Here is a 21,292-nt window from a genome sequence, read left to right as displayed (position 1 = left end):
ATGTTGAATGAAATAAATCACTACCTCTTTATTATGAGTTTGTTTATAGAACTTTGTTCACAAACAAAACCAAGAGCATCAAGTTAACAGCAAAATTCAAGCAGATATTTTAAAAGTTCAAATATTTAAAAAAATTCAGTTGTAAACATGAATATGTAAAAATGTGTAAAAAAAAAAGAGAGATCTGTACTAAGACCAACATACTACTGTGCTAAGCACTAACAGGGAAGGCACCCCCACCTCTCCCCTTTCGAACCCTTGTATTTTAGTTTGTTTTAATTTTTGTAATTTAAATCAGTTTTATATTTATAATTGTTGGGTATTTGTGTGTTTTACCTTGGTGTAAACAGCCCAGAGTTGCCTTGAACCATGAGATGGGCAGCAAATAAATCTGATAAATTAAATAAAATATCTGAAAACATGCCTTTCAGTTATTATTGCATTGGACTTTCAATATCTACAAAAATTATTTAGTCTTGTGCTTGTCTCACTCGCCCCCAAAGTTCCTGCAACTTCTACCCCCTCAATCATTTCATCTCTTGTTAGTAAGAATTAAATCTAGTACAGCTGACCCTCTAAGTTCCAATCTCTCTACCTGTTGTCGTTTAGCGTGGTCAGGAACCTATTTGATCTCCCACTTGATGCAAAATTTGTTTCCCAGTTAATGTCAGGTTAGTTGAAGTCCCCTATTACTACTGTGGTGTGTTTCCTACGTATATTAAAAGTTGAGCAAAAAGTCCATCTATTTTTTCCTGCTTGGTTGGATGGCCTGCAGTGTATACCTATGGCAGGGCTGTCAAACTCACTTCGTCATGGCAGCGTCACATGACACATCGGGACTTTTTCCAGTTCGCTAAACCGGGCATGGACGTGGCCAGCACGTGACACATCCGGCCTGTGGGCCGGGAGTTTGACAGCCCTGACCTGTGGCAATGTCGTTCTTTTTATCCCCCTTTATATTAGCCCATATGCATTCAAGAAGACTTTCATCCTTGCTTTTATGCATTTCTGTAGAGGTGTGGTGTTTTTTTTTTTACATATAATGCAATTCTAACTTCTCTTTTGTTAGGGTCTGTTTCTTTTGAACAGTTTATATACTTCCAGCAGTACATTCCAGTCATGAATATTTCAGTAATGGCAAGTATATAACAGATACCAGATAACCAGAGTTGGAAGAGACCTTGTAGGTCATCTAGCCCAACCCCCTGCCCAAGCAGGAGACCCTACACCATTTCTGACAAATGGCAGTCCAATCTCTTCTTGAAAGTCTCAAGTGATGGCGCTCCCACAACTTCCAAAGGCAACTCCTGTTCCATTGGTTGATTGTTCTCACTGCCAGAAAATTTCTCCTTATTTCCAGGTTGAATCTCTCCTTGTTCAGTTTCCATCCATTATTCCTTGTCTGGCCTTCGGGTGATTTAGAAAATAGATTGACCCCCTTCCTCCTCTCTGTAGTAGCCCCTCAAATTGGAAGACCGCTATCATGTCTCCCCTGGTCCTTCTCTTTACTAGACTAGCCAAGCCCAGTTCCTGTAACCGTTCTTAATATGTTTTAGTCTCCAGTCCACTAATCATCCTGGTTGCTCTTCTCTGTACTTTTTCTAGAGTCTCAACATCTTTTTTATAATGTGGTGAACAAAACCGGATGCAGGACTCTTAGGTATGGTCTTATTAAGGCTTTATAGAGTGGTATTAGTACCTCACTTGATCTTGATTGTATCCCTGTTAATGCAATTTAGGATTGCATTGGCTTTTTTGGCTGCTGCTGCACACTGCTGGCTCCTATTTAGCTGGTTGTCCACTAAGACTCCAAGATCCCTCTCACAGTTCCTGCTATTGAGCCTGGTTTCACCCAGTCTATATGTGTACTTTTGGTTTTTCTTGCCTAAGTGTAGGACTTTACTTTTCTCATATCATACTTGCCTTCATATATTACTAGTTCAAGTTCACCCTGAACTTGAAAGTCCCTAAACTTTGAGCGTTAGTGTATCGGCATCTGAGTCCTTTATGGCTGATCCTGGATATACTTTCTACTTCTCCTGCTTTATATCTGAGTTTTTCTTCCTTCCCATCACTGCCTTCCTCCTTGTTTGCTTGGTTGTCTTGGGGTTTATATTTGGGATTAGATCCTAAAAATTGGTCACCCTCCCCCCTCAGTTTTCGTTTAAAGCTTTTTGAATAAGCTAAGCCACTTATTTTCTTTTTCAATAATTTTAATTAAACAGTTTTTCTCATATACAGCATCATTTTCATTCACTGCAATACTTCTATGACAGTATACATACTTTTCCATAAATCTTAACTAGATGTACATTTATCTATATTCCTTCATCTATCTTTAACCTATATAACTACATCTATAACCTTTACTGTATTATCCTATTGTCATATTCTCTATTCATCTCTATATCTATTATTTAGCCAATCGTACAATGCATTCCACGTCAAATAATAATCTGTTTCTTCTCTATTTTTTATCTCCATGGTCAACTTATCCATCTCGGCACACTCTAATATCTTTTTTATCACATTTTCCTCTAGTGGCATACTATCTTTTTTCCAATTTTGTGTGTAAGTTATTTTTGCCGCTGTTATAAAATATTCTGTTTTCTTATCATATGTTCCTGTTATTATACCTAACAGAAAAGTCTCCGGTATTATTTCAATTTGTTGTTTAATTATTTCTTCTATCCATTTTCTTGTCCTTATCCAATATTTCCTTACTACAGGGCATGTCCACCACACATGGCAATATGTTCCTTGCATGTTTGCATTTCCAGCATTCGGGTGGAGCAACTTATTTTCTGAATACATTCTTTCTGGTTCTTGTGAGGGACAGCCCATCCCTTCCTTGCCAGGAGCCCTTCATGTAGGTAATGCAGACCATGGTCTAGATTACATAGATTAAATACCAGTTTACATAGATTAAATACAAGTTTACATGGCTATTTTTCATGCTTTATGTTCCTCGAGTTCTTACGTTTCTTCAAGTTGCTTTTGCTTTTTATTTATGATGCTGGATTATCCTTACTTGGTTCACAAAAATGAACTGTGACTGAAAATGAATTAATGGAAAAGTACAAATAGCATGAAGATACAAACAGCAACTTCAGTCTAGGACAAGGGTCTTCAAACTTGGCAAGTTTAAGACTTGTGGACGTCAACTCCCAGAATTCCTGAGCTAACATGACTGGAGGAGGAATTCTGGGAGTTGAAGTCCACAAGTCTTAAAGCTGTCAAGTTTGAAGAGCCCTGATCTAGGACAATGATGAAGAGGTGGCAAGTGCAATTACTTCTAGAGTTGTTATTACTTCTAGAGTTATTATTATTATTTCTGCTATGCCAAGTGGAATAGTCATGTCTTATATAAGCAAGCAAAAATGTGTGAACAGGAAATATACTGATAAGTATCTAAAACTGTAATTTCATTGGGCTGGAGATCCATTCCCCAACTCCCACACAGTCCTCTCAAGCATTATGTTCTGAAATTTTGTCAAACAATGCCATAAAGCTAAAGAGTTCTTATTATAAAGCAGGAAATACATAAAACAATTCAAGTGGAAAATAATTTTGGCTAAATATTTTGAATACAGAATCTAATGAAAAGACCTTTAAAATAAAAAAGACAAGAAAGCACAGTTAAATATTAATAATAATCATTATTGTATACATTGAAGATGTAAGCTGAGCTTCTCTGGAAGATTAAAAATATATGCGTTTAAGTCAGTGGTCCTTGCATTTTTTGAATGCTTATTTAGAAGTCCATGAAAACAAAAAGTTTAAGAAATGGACCTAGTACCTATGCCTCATAGGAAATAAATACTAAAATTAAATGAGAGGTGATGCTCTTCCTTTTTCTTCGTTCACTCTTTATTTATTTTATTTATTTATTTGATTTGTCAATCGCTTACAAGGTAATAGATATAAGTATAAACATGAGTAAGAATACAGGAAATAGGTACGAATAAATGGGGACAATAGGACAGGGACGGTAGGCACGATGGTGCATTTATGCACGCCCCTTACAGACCTCTTAGGAATGGGGTGAGGTCAATAGTGGTTAGTTTGAGGTTAAAGGAGTGGGGGTTAGAGGATGTAACAACAGAGTCAGGTAGTGCATTCCAGGCATTGACCATTCTGTTGCTGAAGTTGTACTTTCTGCAATCAAGTTTGAAGCAGTTTACATTGAGTTTGTATCTGTTGTGTGCTCTTGTATCGACTGGTAGGACATTGTAGCAGATAATTTTGTGTGCTACGCTGTTGTGAGCACTCTCTCTCTTCCATGTGGCAGGCGGAAAGGAAAATTGGTGAAACTCTCCTTGTATATAAACATAATATCTGAAATTGGATCAAGAAGGGCCACTAAACCCCTGAACTGAAATAGACTAAATAATGCTATGTCCATCCCACATTTTTAAAGAATCATACAGCTTTTTGGATTGTTTCCTATTTATGCTTTTGAGTTGTTTTTACTGATGCTGGTTATGTCAAGTCTCAATTGACACAGTACGTTCTCCATCAAAGAAATTGTGGAGCATGTTAAAACCACAACTGACAAAGTCATTTTAGGTGTCACCACAACTAATTTCTCAAGGTAGCAGGAAAACTGCTAAACATTCAACCTATTTTGTCAGGAAGATTAAGTCCCCATCTGTCATAGGAAACCCTACCCAGAAGTCTCTATAACCATCATGTCTAGTTAAGTAAGTAAGTAAGTACCCTGTTTCTCCAACAATACGGCTTCCTCCAATAGGAAGTCCCAGCATGTTTTATAGGCATGAAATGAAATTAAGTCCCTCCCCCCAAATTAAGGCCTATATTAAAACATGCAAAATGGGGGGAATGATGGGGGAGCTTGCCGTTAGGAAGTACTTTTGTTGCACACCCGTATATGGTGCTGCCTGCGTTGACCCCAATACGAAGTGCCCCACCAACGCCGAGGTCAACATCCAAGCCATCGCCGCCCACCCGCCCGAAGATGCAAGGGGGGGGGAATTAAGTCACCCCCGAAAAGACGGCCTAGCCATTTTTTCGGGGCTCAAAAAAAAAAAAGACCCGGCCTTATTATATGAGAAACACGGTAAGTAAGCAAGTAAGGAAGGAAGGAAGGAAGGAAGGAAGGAAAGAAAGAAGGAAAGAAGGAAGGAAGGAAGGAAGGAAGGAAGGAAGGAAGGAAGGAAGGAAGGAAGGAAGGAAAGAAAGAAAGAAAGAAAGAAAGAAAGAAAGAAAGAAAGAAAGAAAGAAAGAAAGAAAGAAAGAAAGAAAGAAAGAAAGAAAGAAAAGGAAGGCTCCTCCAGCGACATTGTGTCACATGTAGCTTTTAGAGTGAACTTCTTCAAAGCATGACTTTTTTCCCCCCAAGGGGGTGCGATGGCTCAGTGGTTAATGACATTGAGCTTATCAGCTGGAAAGATGACAACTCTGGTTTGAGACTCCAGCCTCACGCCACAGGGTAAGTTCCTGTTACTTGTCTCAGCTCCTACCACCTAGCAGTTCGAAAGCATGCAAATGCAAGTACATAAATAGGCACTACATCAGTGGGAAGGTAACAGTATTCTATGCCCCTTGGCATAAGCCATGCTGGCCACATGACCATGGAAATGTCAATGCTGGCTACCTTGGCTAAGAAACAGAGATGAGAACTGTCCACTAGAGTCAGACACGACTGGATCAGGAAACCTTTATAAAAAGTTTCCATTATAGCAATATATAAGTTGGCATGTGATTTGGCATGTTAAAATAGCACCAAAGACAGAACTTTACATGAAAATAAACATATATGAAAAGAATCTCAAGAATTATTTGGTTTCATTACTGGCCCCTTTTTTGCAACAATTCAAAGGTGTGATATACAAGAGAGAAGAATTGTGAAAACCATTTAAGGATATATGAGGTTGACATGTCAGCATTTCCGACTGCTTAAGTATCAAACTATTTTTTAAAAAATGAACAGTGACTTGTTCCACCAGCTATCATGAAAAGTGCTGTGATGAAAATGCTCTGTCTGCATTATAGTTTTGTTTTTCGTGTATTTTTTAAAAAACTTTTTAACCTAGTGGTATATTGGAAAGACTCCTTCCATCTTTCGGTGTGCCTGTGTGCAGCATAACTCTCCAAAAATTGAACAAATGGGACAAGATTTGGACCAGAAAGAAAGCAGGGGAGGAGCCAGTCACTCTCTCCTCATCGCTCTCTTTCTGAGTCCAATCCAACTCATAGGGCTGATGTTGTATGGAAAATAGGAGAAGGAAAGAATGTTATGCATATTTGCCACTATTGTAGTCCACAGGATACCTGGGGAGCTGGCAGCAGAGTCAGGCAGTGGGGAGGAACATGGCCCAGTTCTGGAGTCTGGGCGGGGAGGGACTTGAATGAGGGATCTGCAAAATTCGGGAGTCTGTTTTCGCTGGCAGAGTGCTCGGGCCACCACAGGCACCTCAACACGAGTGACGTTGAGCTGGCCATGCCCCCCCCAGCCTCCCCAAGGTCAGACACCACCCTGATGCAGTCCTCAATGAAATTGAGTTTGACACCCTTGCTCTAGTCACCCAGTTAGCAGACATTTGGGTTACATATCTTGCTGCCATAGTTAGCTTATTAAATAAACCACAGCCAAAGCTCAAACTGCCCAAGGAGCTGCTGATCCTGTTCTACAGAGGAATTATTGAGTCTATCATCTGCACCTCTATCACTGTCTGGTTTGGGCTCTGCAACTCAACAGGACAGACACAGACTTCAGAGAGAGAAAAAAAATTGCAACCCACCTGCCTTCCATCGAGGACCTGTATACTGCACAAGTCAAAAAGAGGGCTGTGAAAATATTTACAGACCCCTCACATCCCAAACATAAACTGTTTCAACTCCTTCCCTCAAAACGACGCTATAGAGCACTGCACACCAGAACCACTAGACACAAGGACAGTTTTTTCCCAAGTGCCATCACTCTGCTAAACAAATAATTCCCTCAATACTGTTCAACTATTACAAAGTCTGCACTACTATTACTGTTAATCTTCTCATCACTCCTTATCACCCATCCCTTCCCACTTGTGATTGTAGGACTGTAACTTTGTCGCTTGTATCTTTACGATTTATACTTACTGTTTCCTAGTATGATTTGACTGTTGATTGTACCCTATGACTATCATTTAAGTGTTGTACATTATGATTCTTGATTCTTAACAAATGTATTTTTTCTTTATGTATACTGAGAGTATTTACACCAAGACAAATTCCTTGTGTGTCCAATCACACTTGGCCAATAAAGTATTCTATTCTATTCTAGGGAAGCAGGAACCATTAGAGTGGACAGGAGTGGAAAAATCCGTGGCTCTGGAGATATGACAGGGTAATTTGTAGATCCCGATGGGCTGCATGGATGGAGGAGGACAGAATCAAAATGTTGTCCAAGTAGCATTGGATCCTCACTGGAACAGAAAGCAGAGATGCCATCAATGCTGCCAGAACCTTTGTGAAGACCCTTGAAGCCGATGAGAGGCTGAAGGGAAGTGCTCAATACTGGTAATGGGTATTCTGATAACAGAAACGGAGAAACTGGCAATGATGAGGCCAAATGGGGATGTGGAAGTAAGCCTCCGTGAGATCAGTGGAAGAGAGGAGATCGCCCTCCCGAACGCTCTCTAAAATAGAATGCAGAGTCTGCATTTTAAATTGCCTGTATTTTACAAATTGGTTGAGAAATTTTAGATCCAGGATGGTTCGCTACCCCCCCTGAGGCTCTGGGAACGATGAAAGGTGAGAATAAAGCCCACATCCCCATTGAGAGGGGGGAATAGGTTTGAATAGCTCGGATTTCAAGTAGTTGAATGGCCTGATTCATGAGGTCTTGCCTTGAAATGTCCCGAGGGACAGGACAGATAATAAAAATTTTTGGGGGTGGTGGCATTGGGAAGTCCAATTGTAATCCTGACCTAATAGTGCTGAGCACACAGGCATCCGCCGTGACTCCTCCCATTTGGAGGCAAAGAAGGCTAGGCGACCTCCGATGGGTGGGGAGAACGAGGGATTACTTAGAGCGATGGAAGGAATGACCCCCACCCTCCCGAAAGGGCTGTTTACCAGTATAAGGAGCTGGGCGATAGTCGGCTCTCTTCCCAGAGAAAGAGAGAATTTTACATTTATCTCTGGTTTCGATGAGATAAGGTTCCAGAGCATCGCCAAAAAGCTTATCGCCCACGAATGGAACTGAAATCAGCTTCCATTTATGGTGTGACTCCGCCTGCCAATTTCTGAGCCATAACAGTCTTCTTGCTGCTACTGAAGATGCCATGGCCCTAGATGCAAATTTGGCGGAATTGAGAGTGGCATCTGCAGTGAATTCCGCCGCTGCAATAATCTTATTAAGGTCTTGGTGAGACCGAAGGTCAGATGTAGGCAATCTAATCTGGCGTTGGTGCAGCCACCGTATGGATGCCCATGTGAGAGTGCCAGAAAATGGGAACGAGGCCAGAACCGGAATGTCAACAGAAGGCACTGCCAGGGTATTGTCCAGGGTTGCGCTGACGTTGTAGAAATGCTTATCCAGAGAAGATGGGCAAGGACTTGCCGAAGGGGAAGCGCACTGTTCCTTGACCATGTCCAGGAACAAAGTGGGAGAAGGCAAAACCCCTGCATGCACTACAGGCTTGGAGAAGAGTGAGTCTGCCTGGCTAGAGGGAATTCCTTGTGGCTCGGGAGCCACTTCCTCTGGCGACAGCTTGGCAGTGACCAAGGCCTTGCTGAGTAATGGCCTGAAGAGAGAAGGATTGAAGACCATGCAGAGGATGTCTGCTCTGGGCAAGAGTCCTCTCCCTCTGAAAGATTTTGGTCAAAGGTCTCGCCCTCTTCACGTTCTGAACGAGAGGGGTAACTGTGTTCAGATGGTGAAGCTCTTCCCCCCTCATCAAGCTCCTCCCATTCTGGTAGAGAAGAATGGACCCTGAGGTCCTGGGGCCTGTGTAAATCAGGGTGATGAGGCAACTTATAGATTGAGAAGGGAGAAGGGCCTGAACCCTTTCCTGAGGTCGAAGGATTTGCTTGAAGCTTTCAGCCAATCCCTGCCTAATGGCCAAAGAGACAACATGTTGGATATCCCCTGGTCTATGCTCAAAGGTAGAGGCAGAAGGCTGAAGGCCCATTGCTGTGGGAGTGAAGGTGGCTTCAGGCCTAGATTGAGAAGAGGTTAGAAGCCTGGAGGGAGGGGGAGGAGCATAGGGCCCAGAAGCCTGTTGGAAATAAGGCCCAGATCTGGTTAGATCCTGAGGATCATATTGTACTACAAAGGCCTCAGGAGACCAGGATGGAGGATGGAAAGGCTCATAGATAACTTCTCCTCCCCTGGGAGGGCTTGGCTGGGGCCCACGGGTATCACCTGCAACCTGCTGTAGTTGCACTACTTTCTGTTGAATAGTTCTGTTGAACTGCCTCTCTAGGGCTGCATGTCTGCGCTTTTCTGCCCTCAACTCAGCCTGAGTTGCCTTCTTAGGGGCTAGAGCCTTAGCTCTCATTTTAGCAGCCACCTCCCTCTGGACTGATTGGGTGCGTTGCCTACGACTTTTTCTCTTATTGCGTTTAAGAGACTGTTCCACTGGTGGGGAAAACTCTGCCTGACCCTTATCTTGCTCCATTTGAAGAATAAAGGCTCTTACGATGGAAAGAAACTGTTTGTAAATTTTTTGTATTAAGCCCCTTAGGGCAGGGATCCCCAACCTTTTCGATGCCGCGGCCCGGTTCCGGCGTCAGCTGGGCGCCGCGCCGGTTCAGCGTCAGCTGGGCGCCGCCATCTTTTTGACGAAAAAATCACTTCCGGTGGCGTCACGGAAGTGATTTTCGTCAAATCCGACAGCGCGCGCCAGCGCTCTGGTGAGCTTTTCGGGTAGAAATGGCTTTCTACCGGAAAAGCTCACCACTGGCGCCGCCATCTTTTGACGAAAAATTGCTTTTTTACCAAAAAGATGGCGGCGCCCAGCAACCAGCGGCCCAGTAAGGCTTGTTCCGCGGCCGGTACCGGTCCGCGGACCGGCGGTTGGGGACCCCTGCCTTAGGGTATAAATTGGCCCCCGGGCTTACAAAATGGCCGCTCACCTCGTGGTGGAAGGCTTCAATCCAAGATGGCCGCTGACTGTGGAAAACAGGCTCCGAGATTGAAGAATCCCTCCTTAGGCTATAAAGAGCCCCGAGTGAAGTCAGCAAAGGAAAGGGCAGCCTCTGGCCACACGATCAGCTGGCTGACGCTGGTATAGGTTTGCCGATCGCTTTTTACGACCGCTCAAACCGCAGGTGTGGGGGAGGTCTACAGATGCTGCCCAACGTGCCTGAACAGCACTCTGGCAACGCTGCTCCCAATGCTGCAGGAGAGAGAGAGCCCTGATCTCCTGGAAGAGCAGCTGCCCAGATCCTGGGAGCTGCTGAAGTGAGGAAAAAAGTTAATGAAGATCGCTAGTGAGTGCTATCTACAGAACCTTAGCTGGCTGAAGCTGTTATCGGTTTGCCGATCGCTTTTTACGACCGCTCAAACTGCAGGCGTGCGGGAGGTCTACAGACGCTGCCCAATTTGCCTGAACAGCGCTCTGGCAACGCTGCTCCCAACGTTGCAGGAGAGAGAGAGAGCGCCCTGCTCTCCTGGAAGAGCAGCTGCCCAGATCCTGGGAGCTGCTTGAAACGAGGAAAAACGGCACTGAAGATCGCTGGTGAGTGTTATCTAACAGAAGCTTTCAGAGACACAGCTACTGACTGAAAGGAGCTGAGTCAAAAGCTGGAGTCTCTTCCGGGGGCTGGCTTTCATATCTTAGTACAGATTCAGCTAAATGACATCATAGGAAGGAGTCAACCCATCCTGGGCTCTCGATGCAGCATGGAGGAGAAGCAGTATTCCAGGTTTGGCTTCACTAATGCAATATAGAGTGGTACTATCACTTCCCATAATGTTGACGCTATCCCTCTGGTGATGCAGCCTAGGAGTAGGTTGACTATTTGGGCAGCTGCAGCACATTGCTAGTTCATATTTAAGCAACATGGGTGTGAGCTGTTCAGAACTGGGCCAAAGAAGTGGTGGGAGTGCATAGGCATGCACATCACCCACTGCTTCCATAGCCCAGTTCCGAATGATTTACGGCCCAATAGTGGGCCGTAGCCCAAGATTGGGGACCCCTGGGTTAAACTGTCCCTTTATTCAAAGAAAGAAATTTACCTAATTTTGTTTTTATTTGGAAACTGCTTCTGGATTTTGTGCTCGTGCTAGAAAAATGAAACGTTGACTTTGGTTTTGCTGATTAGATAGATTTGTTGCTATACAAATGGCTAGTGTATGTATTGGGATGCAGTGGCTCAGTGGCTAAGATGCTGAGCTCGTCGATCATAAAGGTTGGCGGTTCGGCGGTTCGAATCCGTACCACCATGTAATGGAAGGAACTCCCGTTCCTTGTCCCAGCTTCTGCCACCCTAGCAGTTCAAAAGCATGTAAAAAAATGCAAGTAGAAAAATAGGGACCCCTTTGGTGGGAAGGTAACAGTGTTCCGTGCGCCTTCGGCATTTAGTCATGCCAGCCACATGACCACGGAGATGTCTTCGGACAGTGCTGGCTCTTCGGCTTTGTAACGGAGCTGAGCACCGCCCCCTAGAGCTGGAAACAACTAGCACGTATGTGCGAGGGGAACCTTTACCTTTAGTATATACATATATTATTATATAAAAGTAAAAAGTTGAGATTGTAATGTTATTATCTTCTATGCTAAAGAGAACCTGGTCAACACCTCTCTTTTACCCTTTCCCCTGTCCGCTAGTTCCCATTATTTTTTATTTTCTTTGGTATTTTATATTCTGGTGACCTACAGATAGTCCTCGATTCAGCACAGTTTGTTTAGTGACCTTTCAAAGTTACAATGGCACTGAAAAAAATAACTTATGACCCATCTTTCACACTTACAACTGTTGCAACATCCCCATGGTCACAGGATCAAAATTCAGACACTTGACAACTGTCTCATATTTATGATGGTTGAAGAGTCCCAGGGCCACATGATCTCCTTTTGCTACCTTCTGACAAGCAAAGTCAATGGGGAAACCTGATTTAGTTTACTTTATTGTCATTGCACCTCATACAACGAAATCAAACACCATTTTCAGTGCACATCATGACCATGAAAATAAACACAAACACACATCCTTCACACTCCACACATTGAACCGAAAACCCCTGACACCGCACCAACACTGCACTATACAGTAGAATTCAACAGAGCTACTGCCCTGGGATAGAAGCTGTTTTTCAGCCTATTTGTCCTTGTTTTTATTATTCTGTACTGTGTGCCAGATTGTAATAGCTCAAAAAAAGGGGGTGCCCAGGATGAGATGGATCTTTGAGAATGTTTTGAACTTTCTTAAGGCAGCGGGAGCTATAAAGCTCTTCCAAAGAGGGGAGAGGGCAACCCATGATCTTCTGGGCAATGACGTTAACCCTTTGGAGTGCTGTCCTATCTGCCATTGTGCAATTGGCAAACCATATAGAGGTGCAGTAAGTTAAAATACTCTCTATGGTGCAGCGGTAGAAGGTCACCAGCAGATTTTCACTCAGTTGTTGTTTCCTGAGAAGTCTCAGGTAGTATAATCTCTGCTGGGCCCTTTTGACCAGGGCTGCAATGTGGGCATCCCAGGTCAGGTCCTCTTTTAGGGTAACACCCAGAAACTTAAAACTGGCCACTTGCTCCCCTCGGTCTCCATTGATAAGCAAGGGCTGGATGTCTGATCTGTTCCTTCTATAATCCACTATAAGCTCCTTGGTCTTATTGGTGTTGAGGACCAAGTTATTGTCTCCACACCACGAAAGCAACCGGTCCACCTCATCTCGGTAGGCAGACTCATTCCCCGCCAGAGATGAGTCCCATTCACTTAACAACCGGGTTACTAATTTAACAAGTGCAATGATTCACTTAATGACTGTGGCAAGAAAGGCTGCAAAATAGGGCAAAACTCACTTAACAACTGTCTTGCTTAGCAACAGAAGTTTTGGCCTCAGTTGTGGTTCAAAGTTACAGTCAGTGTTGGATGTTTATTTTGTGTATATTCGTAGATATTGTACTCTCAAATTGCAAATGGAGACGTGGGTATTCTATTTTTCTTATCTTCATTTTAAAGTGCTTTGGTTTTATTGTACTGCGAACAGTTGCTGGGGTGCATCCACAGTTTCGTTGTACTTGTACAATGACAATAAAGTTCTTCTAATTCTAATTATAAGTTGAGGACTTTCTGTAATAAAAGTTTTGAACGTGAAAAATAAATCCATGTCGGCTTGTTTTAACTATGGGAGCCAACCAGAGTTATAAGATGAATTAATTAGTTAAATAAAATAAATGATAAGTAACAACCCACCAGTCTGTGTTGTGGGAAAACAATGTCCGTATCTACCTGGAAAACTCAGCTAAATAAATCACAAATAAATGAATGATGAGTAAGCATGGCATATAAACAAAATCTCTGATGGCAAACAAAGTGAATATAAACAGAGTGTCACTATTAAGAAGCTGCCTGGCTCCTACAGAGTTGTGAACTGACCTTCCTGTTTTCAATCTATACATCTGAGTGTAGGGCATCTAATATTATAGAATATCTTTGCTGGCTATTTCAGGGCAAAGAATGAGATTCATCAGCTGTCTTAATAGTCCTAAATTTGCAAATTTAGGCTACATGGTCAGCAAGCACTGGCTCACTCATAGTAATAGTGAAATCACATTTCTTGTAATCCAGGAGTGTCAAACTCAATTTCATTTGAGGGCCGCATCAGGGTGTGTTTGACCTTGTGGGGGAGCATGGCCAGGGGGCATGGCCAGCATGATATCACTTGTGTTTGGGGGGGCTCTGGTGGCACAAGTGTTCTGCCAGCGAAAACGGGCTCCTGAGTTCCATTTTTAGCTACAACGGCCTCCCTCTGCCAGCAAAGGACTGCACGCAACCCTCACAAGCTCCATTTTTGCTGGCAGAGGCACCACGGGCTGGTCCTTCGCCATTTTGGCCCCGCAGACCAGATCTAAGCATCCTGCTGGCCAAATCCAGCCCCTAAGCCAGTGATGGTGAAGCTTTTTGTTGTGGTGCGCTGAAAGCGCGCGTGCAATAGCACGTACGTGTGCCAGCACCCACAATGTGCCCCCTCCGTATGCGCACACAACTCCCACCCCCGGCCTGCACTGCACATGTGTGTGCCTCCTAGCTGATTTTCAGCCCGTTTGAGGCCATTTTGGCCCTCCCAGGGGCTCAAGGGAAGCCTCTGCAGGCTTTGGAGGCCGAAAAACAGGCCTGTTTTGGCACTTCCGGTTTCGTCACTTCCAGTATTTCCAGAACACCTGTTTTTCAGTCTCCAAAGGCTGCAGAGTCTTCCCTTGAGCTCCCGGGAGGGCGAAAAAGACCTCAAAACAGGCCGAAAATCAGCTGGGAGGTGTGCACATGCGCAGTGCAGGTAAGTTTGGCTGGGGCCCGCACGCCCACACAAATGGCTTTGCATGCCACCTGTGGAACGCATGCCATAGGTTCGCCATCACGGCCCTAAGCTCTGAGTTTGACACCCTTGTTATAATCAGAGAAGTGAATCATCAACATGATTATAATAACTGCCTGGACATTAAGTTAAAATATATACTTTCTCCTAAACAGGGTGGTCATGGGAGATCCTTAACCAGTTCAACTTCTATGATAAGGCCATTAAATTCAAGTTGAGATTTAGAAAGAGGTTGAGCAATTCTATGGATAAAAGCAAGAAGGACCTTAACGATAGCTAAAAACAAAAAAACCCAATTTCATACACATCACCTATTTTTTTAGGGGGGGGAAAGGTTTCTGATATTTGTCCTCTCTAAAATCTTGCTGTGACAAAGTCTTTCAAAACAATTTTCAGTGTTTTATCTCCTCTTCATCAATTTCTTAAGTCATTCAAATATCAAATCTGAAAGTCACTGAAGGAAGGAAGGTTTTTTTTATCCTGATGCAGACACACATAAATAGAGTTCTGTTTTAATTCAAGTAGCTCAAGGTGGCAATCATGCTACTGAATTCCCTTTCCAAGTTATCTTAACAAAAGCCCTGTGAAATACAGGTGGTCCTTGACTTACGACCACAATTGAGCTCAAACTTTCTGTTGCTAAGCGAGACAGTCGGTAATTGAATTTTCCCCATTTTACGACCTTTCTTGCCACAGTCGTTTAGTGAATCACTGCAGTTGTTAAGTGTTCTGACCCAAGCCTCGTTCAAATCAAATAAACACGAAGTATATATAAAAGCAAACCTTTTTAATGCGTCTCTGTGAATTCCGTTCCTTCACAGCAAAGGGTCATGAAAACTCTTTGTCCCAGATAAGAGCAAGCCCTTTCAAGGTTGTGAAAGGCTGCTAAGAACACAAGATTAATGGCAGGGAAATATCTAAAATCAAAAGTCTCCGAAAACAAACCAGAATAGACAGGACTTCCACAAGAACTTGAAGTGCAAGAACTTATTTGCTTCCTGCAAAGAAGCCAACCCCGAAGGCTGGCTTTTATCCCTTATGGGAGGGGCCATCACCTTGCAGCCTTACTCCCAAGTCGCCCGTGCTGCTACAGCTGCTCTTTCCTTCAAGCGGCCTTGCGCGCACACACACTGGCTTCCTGGGGTCCTCTGCTTTGCTGCTGCCACACTCCACAAGCTCCGAAGGCAGCACCCCACTCTCCGATAGTCCTGGCCCCATCCCTACATCAAACGCAGGCCCCTCATCTGAGTCCTCGCTCTCCGAGACCTCAGCCGTCTGCACCTGCTGCCGGCGAACCACAACATTAAGTTAGTGGCCTGGTTGTTAAATGAACCTGGCTTAAGTGTGCTTGTTAGAAGGTCCCAAAAGGAGACCGCATAACATGAATGAATAATAGTATAGTCAAATGATTAACAATGATAATAACATATTTAGGAATATTTGATTGATAATATGAGAATATATACAAGTAATTGTAAGTGAGGACTATGGAGAGGATGCACAAAACAATTTTTAACCAACCGACACACTGTATGTACATAAGTGGAAGATGGCTTGATGTTTTAATGTTGTGTTTGTGTATGTTTGTCTAAAAAATAAAATTTTGTTTTTTAAAAAAAGAAGAAGGTCCCAAAAGGTGTTCCCATGCCCCCGGACACTGCAACCGTCATAAATATGAGTCATTTGCCAAGCATCTGAATTTAGATCACACGACCAACGGAGATACTGCAACGGTTATAAGTGTGAAACAAAGTCTTAAGTCACATTTTTCAATGCCATTGTAACTTTGGGTAAAAATGAACTGTTGTTAAGTCAAAGGTGTTCTGACCTAGGCTTCCTTAGGAAGCATAACACACAATCTTATTCCCGGCAAAACCTCTTTTATTTCCACGGCTGTGAATTACGTTCATTCACAGCCTGCAAGGCTTCACAAACAGTCTTTCAGGGGAATGTTTACAAAAACACACACCTTATCACACTTGGAATGCGGCCAGAGAACGAATGGCCAGACACAGGGCAAGGCCAAACTCGACACAGAGTCAAACAGAACTTTTCAATGCTTGAACCGACCAGACAAACTAATTGCTTCCTGCAAAAGCTCACGTCCCGTTCGCTCCTCTTTGATGTCCTACGGGAGGGGCCAATCATCTCCGAGGTGTGGCCTTACTCCTGAGTTGACCCTGCTTTCCCAATTGTTCTCGTCTTTTGCTAGCTCTAGGCATACGCAGGCTGGGAACTGGTTCCAGAAGCTCCTCCGCATCACTGCTGTCTGAACCGGAAGGCAGTAGCTGACTGCCAGTCTGCCCTGGCCCCATCTCTTAGAATAGAATAGAATAGAATAGAATAGAATAGAATAGAATAGAATAGAATAGAATAGAGTAGAGTAGAGTAGAGTAGAGTAGAGTAGAGTAGAGAATAGAATAGAATAGAATAGAATAGAATAGAATAGAATAGAATAGAATAGAATAGAATATGGAATGGAATGGAATAGAAAAGAAAAGAAAAGAAAAGAAAAGAAAAGAAAAGAAAAGAAAAGAAAAGAAAAGAAAAGAAAAGAAAAGAAAAGAAAAGAAAAGAAAAAAAAGAAAAGAAAAGAAAGGAAAAGGAAAAAGAAAAGAAAAGAAAGGAAAGGAAAGGAAAACGAAAAGGAAAGGAAAGGAAGGGAAGGGAAGGGAAGGGAAGGGAATGGAATGGAATGGAATGGAATAGAATAGAAAATAGAACAGAAAATAGAATAGAATCGACAAGAAAATAGAATGGAATGGAAAATAGAAGAGAAAAGAAAACGGAACGGAACAGAACAGAACAGAATTCTTTATTGGCCAAATGTGATTGGACACACAAGGAATTTGTGTTGGTGTATGATATAAAACAATAAAAAATATTTTTTTAAAAAAAAAAGAGTTTCACCCAAGCTGGGCACCATATTCATCAAAAGGCTACTGCCGACTGTTATAGCATGCAATAGAGGCAGCCCTCAAGACCACAACCCAGCCCAAAATTTCTGTCGTTAAGGGAGATCTTTTACTTTGCCCCCATTTTACAATCTTTCTCGCCACAGTCGTTAAGTGAATCACTGCAGCGAATAAGTTTAGTCCCCTGGCTGTGAAGTGGTTGGCTTCCCCACTGATTTTGCTGGTTCAAAGGTCGCAAAAGGGGATCACCTATGACCCCCCGGGACGCAGTGATGGTCATAAGTATGAACCAAGCATCTGAATGTTTTCAGATCGCCTGATCATTGGGGAAGATGCAAAGGTGGTAACTCTGAAAAAACGGCCACAATAAATCACATTTCCCAGTGTGCCGTTGTAACTTTGTCACAGTGTGCCGTTGTCACTAAGTGAGTAAGTGTTGTAAGTCGAGGACTATCTATACAAAGTCCTGGGAAAATTCCAATTCCAGAGATTTGGTAGGGTCTCTCCCAAGAGTTGATGCTTCCTTGAAGACTTTCTGGGCCGGGAAGTTTAAAAGAATCCACAAACCCCCAGCCAAACCTGAGCTGCCCAATTACTAGTAAGGTTCAACAGGTTTACTACCTCCTTTTAGCACGACGAGGTTCAAGGTCCGGGATTCTAACGCAGAGTAAGGTGGCCTGTATAGAAACAGCCGAGCAAGCAAGTTAGTGCCTTGTCTTGCAGCTACAACCTCAAATGATCTAAGTGCTAGAGCCCACTGTAACTACATAGCCAAAAAGGCATTAAGAGTTGTTAACCTAATCCTGCGTAGCTTTTTCTCTGGTAATATTACACTAATAACTAGAGCATACAAAACATTTGCTAGACCAATACTCAAATACAGCTCATCAGTCTGGTACCCATATCATGTATCTGATATTAACACAGTTGAAAAAGTCCAGAAATATTTCACAAGAAGAGTTCTCCACTCCTCTATTCGTTGCAGAATACCTTATGCCACCAGACTCGAAATTCTAGACCTAGAAAACCTAGAACTACGCCGCCTTCGGTCCGATCTAAGTATAGTACATACATTTCAACGTCCTACCTGTCAATGAATACTTCAGCTTCAGCCATAACAACACAAGAGCACATAATAGATACAAACTCAAGGTTAACCGCACCAAACTCGATTGCAGGAAATACGACTTCAGCAACAGAGTGGTCAATGTCTGGCATACTCTACCTGACTGGTTTTTTTCCCCAAACCCCAAAAACTTTAACCTTAGACTGTCTACTATTGACCTCACCCCTTTCCTAAGAGGTCTGTAGAGGGAGTGCATAAGCGCACCAATTGTGCCTACCGTCCCTGTCCTATTGTTTCTTTTTATTTTTCTTATATGTATCCATGTATTCATAACTATGTTTTTACTCAGGGGTCTCCAACCTTGGCAACGTTAAGCCTGGCGGACTTCAGGTCCCAGAATTCCCCAGCCTGTTGGCTGGGGAATTCTGGGAGCTGAAGTCCGCCAGGCTTAACGTTGCCAAGGTTGGAGACCCCTGTTTTTACTTATACCTATAATCTTGTAAGCAATTGACAAATAAAAAGTAAAAAGTAAAATAAAATAGGTGTTGCCCAGAATTTAAACCCCTTCCACCTGGCGCCATCCAGGCCAAGGACACTTACGGACCTGCCTTTTTTTTTTTCAGGGTTGGACTAGAGGACCTCCAAAGGTCCCTTCCAACTCAAGTTATTCTGTATTTTCCGCTCCATCTTTAACCACCGAAAGTGACTTGCAAAAAAAAAGGGGTGGGTGGGAGGGGGAGTTAGAGCCGCGTTTTGGGTTTGTTTCCCCTCACAGCCTTACCTGGCCGTCCGAAGCGGAACCTCCCGGCGGGGCCTGCGGGCCGAGGGACGAGATTACACCGCGGTGGAAAAGAGCCGAGCAGCCACCGACCCCCTTCTCGTCTTCCTCCGTCCCCCTTCCGACGGGGGCGGCGGTTTCCAAAGACGGCGCTTCTTTAACCTCGCCCTCTCCGGAGCAGCGCCTTCCGCGAGGGGGTTGGTTTATTGCGAATTTGCGGCGTTGGGGAGGGACGGAGGTCGCGCCTCGCAGCGGACGGCAAGGAAGCGAAAGGCGGCGAAACTCCGGGCTCGACGGGTTCGCGCCCCGCCGCGCCTTTCGGAACGCACGCTTGGTCCTTCTTGGCGCGCCTCGCCGAGGCTGGAGGAGGAGGAGGAGGAGAAAAGGACGGAAGAGAGAAGGAGAAAAGAAGGATAAAGAGAGGGAGGAAAAAGGAGAAGGGGAAGGGAAGGAGGGAAGGAGGAGAAAAGGAGGGGGAGGAGAGGGAAGGGGAAAGGGGAGGAGAAAGGAGGAGAAAGAGAGAAGGAGGAGAAGGAGGGGGAGGGAGAGGAGAGGGAGGAGGAGAAGGAGAAAGGGAGAAAGGGAAGAAGAGAAGGAAGGAGAAGGAGGAGAGGAGAGGGAAGGGAGGAGAAGGAGAAAAGGAGAAAGGAAAGAAGAAGAAAAGGAGAAGGAGGGGAGGAGAGGGAAGGGAGGAGAAAGAGAAAAGGAGGAGAAGAGAAAAGGAGAGGAGGGGAGGAGAGGGAAGGGAGGAGAAGGAGAAAAGGAGAAAGGAAAGAAGAGAAAAGGAGAGGAGGGGAGGAGAGGGAGAGGGAAGGGAGGAGAAGGAGAAAAGGAGAAAGGAAAGAAGAGAAAAGGAGAAGGAGGGGAGGAGAGGAGAGGGAAGGAGAGGAGAAGGAGAAAAGGAGAAAGAAAAGGAGGAGAAGAAGAGAAAAGGAGAGGAGGGGAGGAGAGGGAAGGGAGAAAAGGAGAAAAGGAGAAAGGAGAAGAAGAGAAAAGGAGAAGGAGGGGAGGAGAGGGAAGGGAGGAGAAGGAGAAAAGGAGAAAGGAAAGAAGAGAAAAGGAGAAGGAGGGGAGGAGAGGGAAGAGGAGGAGGAGAAAAAGGAGAAAAGAAGGAGAGGGAGGGGGAGAAGAAGATGATGAAGAAGAGGAGAGGGAAGAGCCTCTCAGCTTTGGAGGGAGGCGATAGGAATGGGAGGGGATGGAGGGCAAGGGGGCAAAAGAAAGGCAACCAGGCCCAAGAAGTCTGGTTCAAGGTGTCCTCCCGAAGGGCTTTGCAGAAGGGCGAAATCAACGGAGGAGCTCAGCCTCAGCCTTGGCTGTAATACCGGAACTTCGGTGTTGCTGCTTGTGGTTGCCTCGGCCTAGCCCACTGCGCTTCTGCAGAAAAGGGTTGCGCAAAAGTCACCTCAGGGTCAGGGGAGCCAAAGCATTCCGAGGATCTCTTCCCCGGGGAGCCAAATGGTCGTAACTGCTGTGCCTCCTTCTTCCGGAGATCTTGTTGGACTTGCCCGTCTAGTCTCTGATAATTAAAATATTAAAATTCTCCGAGGCCCAGAGAGGAGAGGAGTTTTTTCCCCTGACTATCAAATGCCCAGAAATGCTAATAGTGGACTGCCAAGTTTTGCTGGAAATTAAAAGGCAGATCAGAAAAGGATTGGTGGTTCCCAAGGCTATATGCTTAATAGATAGGTTAAAGAAGGAGGAGAGAGGGAGAGAGGGAAAGAAAGAGGGAGGAGAGAGGGAGGGAGGAAGGAGAGAGAGGGAGAGAAAGAGAGGAGAGACAGGAGAGAGGGAGGGAGGGAGAGGGAAAGAAAGGGAGGGAGGGAGAGAGGGAAAGAAAGAGGGAGGGGAGAGGAGGGGAAGGAGAGAGAGGGAGAGAAAGAGGGAGAAACAGACAGGAAAGAGGGAGGGAGAGGGGAGGGAGGGGAGAGGGAAAGAAAGGGGAGGAGAGAGGGAAAAGGGGAGGAGAGAGGAGAGAGAGAGAGAAAGGAAGAGAGAGAAAAGGGAGAGAGAGGGAGAGGAGAGGGAGGGAAGGAGAGAGAAAGAAC

At 44.3% G+C, this 21,292-nt stretch overlaps 1 protein-coding gene across 1 annotated transcript in view; it reads right to left on the bottom strand.

Moving 5' to 3' along the window:
* The window catches only part of TEC (tec protein tyrosine kinase), an 84,408-nt gene extending 63,322 nt beyond the window's left edge, over window positions 1–21,086 (bottom strand). The window contains exon 1 of the mRNA XM_087963616.1: window positions 19,248–21,086. The gene's annotated coding sequence lies outside the window, so the exon portion shown is untranslated. The remainder of the gene's footprint in view (window positions 1–19,247) is intronic.
* Between the last annotated feature and the right edge of the window lie 206 nt (window positions 21,087–21,292).

The sequence above is a fragment of the Notechis scutatus genome, chromosome 4, assembly GCF_049901735.1.
Source record: "Notechis scutatus isolate UNSWTSFEM ecotype Mainland chromosome 4, rNotScu1.2, whole genome shotgun sequence".
Classification (NCBI taxonomy): Eukaryota; Metazoa; Chordata; class Lepidosauria; order Squamata; family Elapidae; genus Notechis; species Notechis scutatus.
The sequence above is the reverse complement of the archived record's forward strand: the minus strand, read 5'-3'. Positions and strand labels throughout refer to the sequence as shown.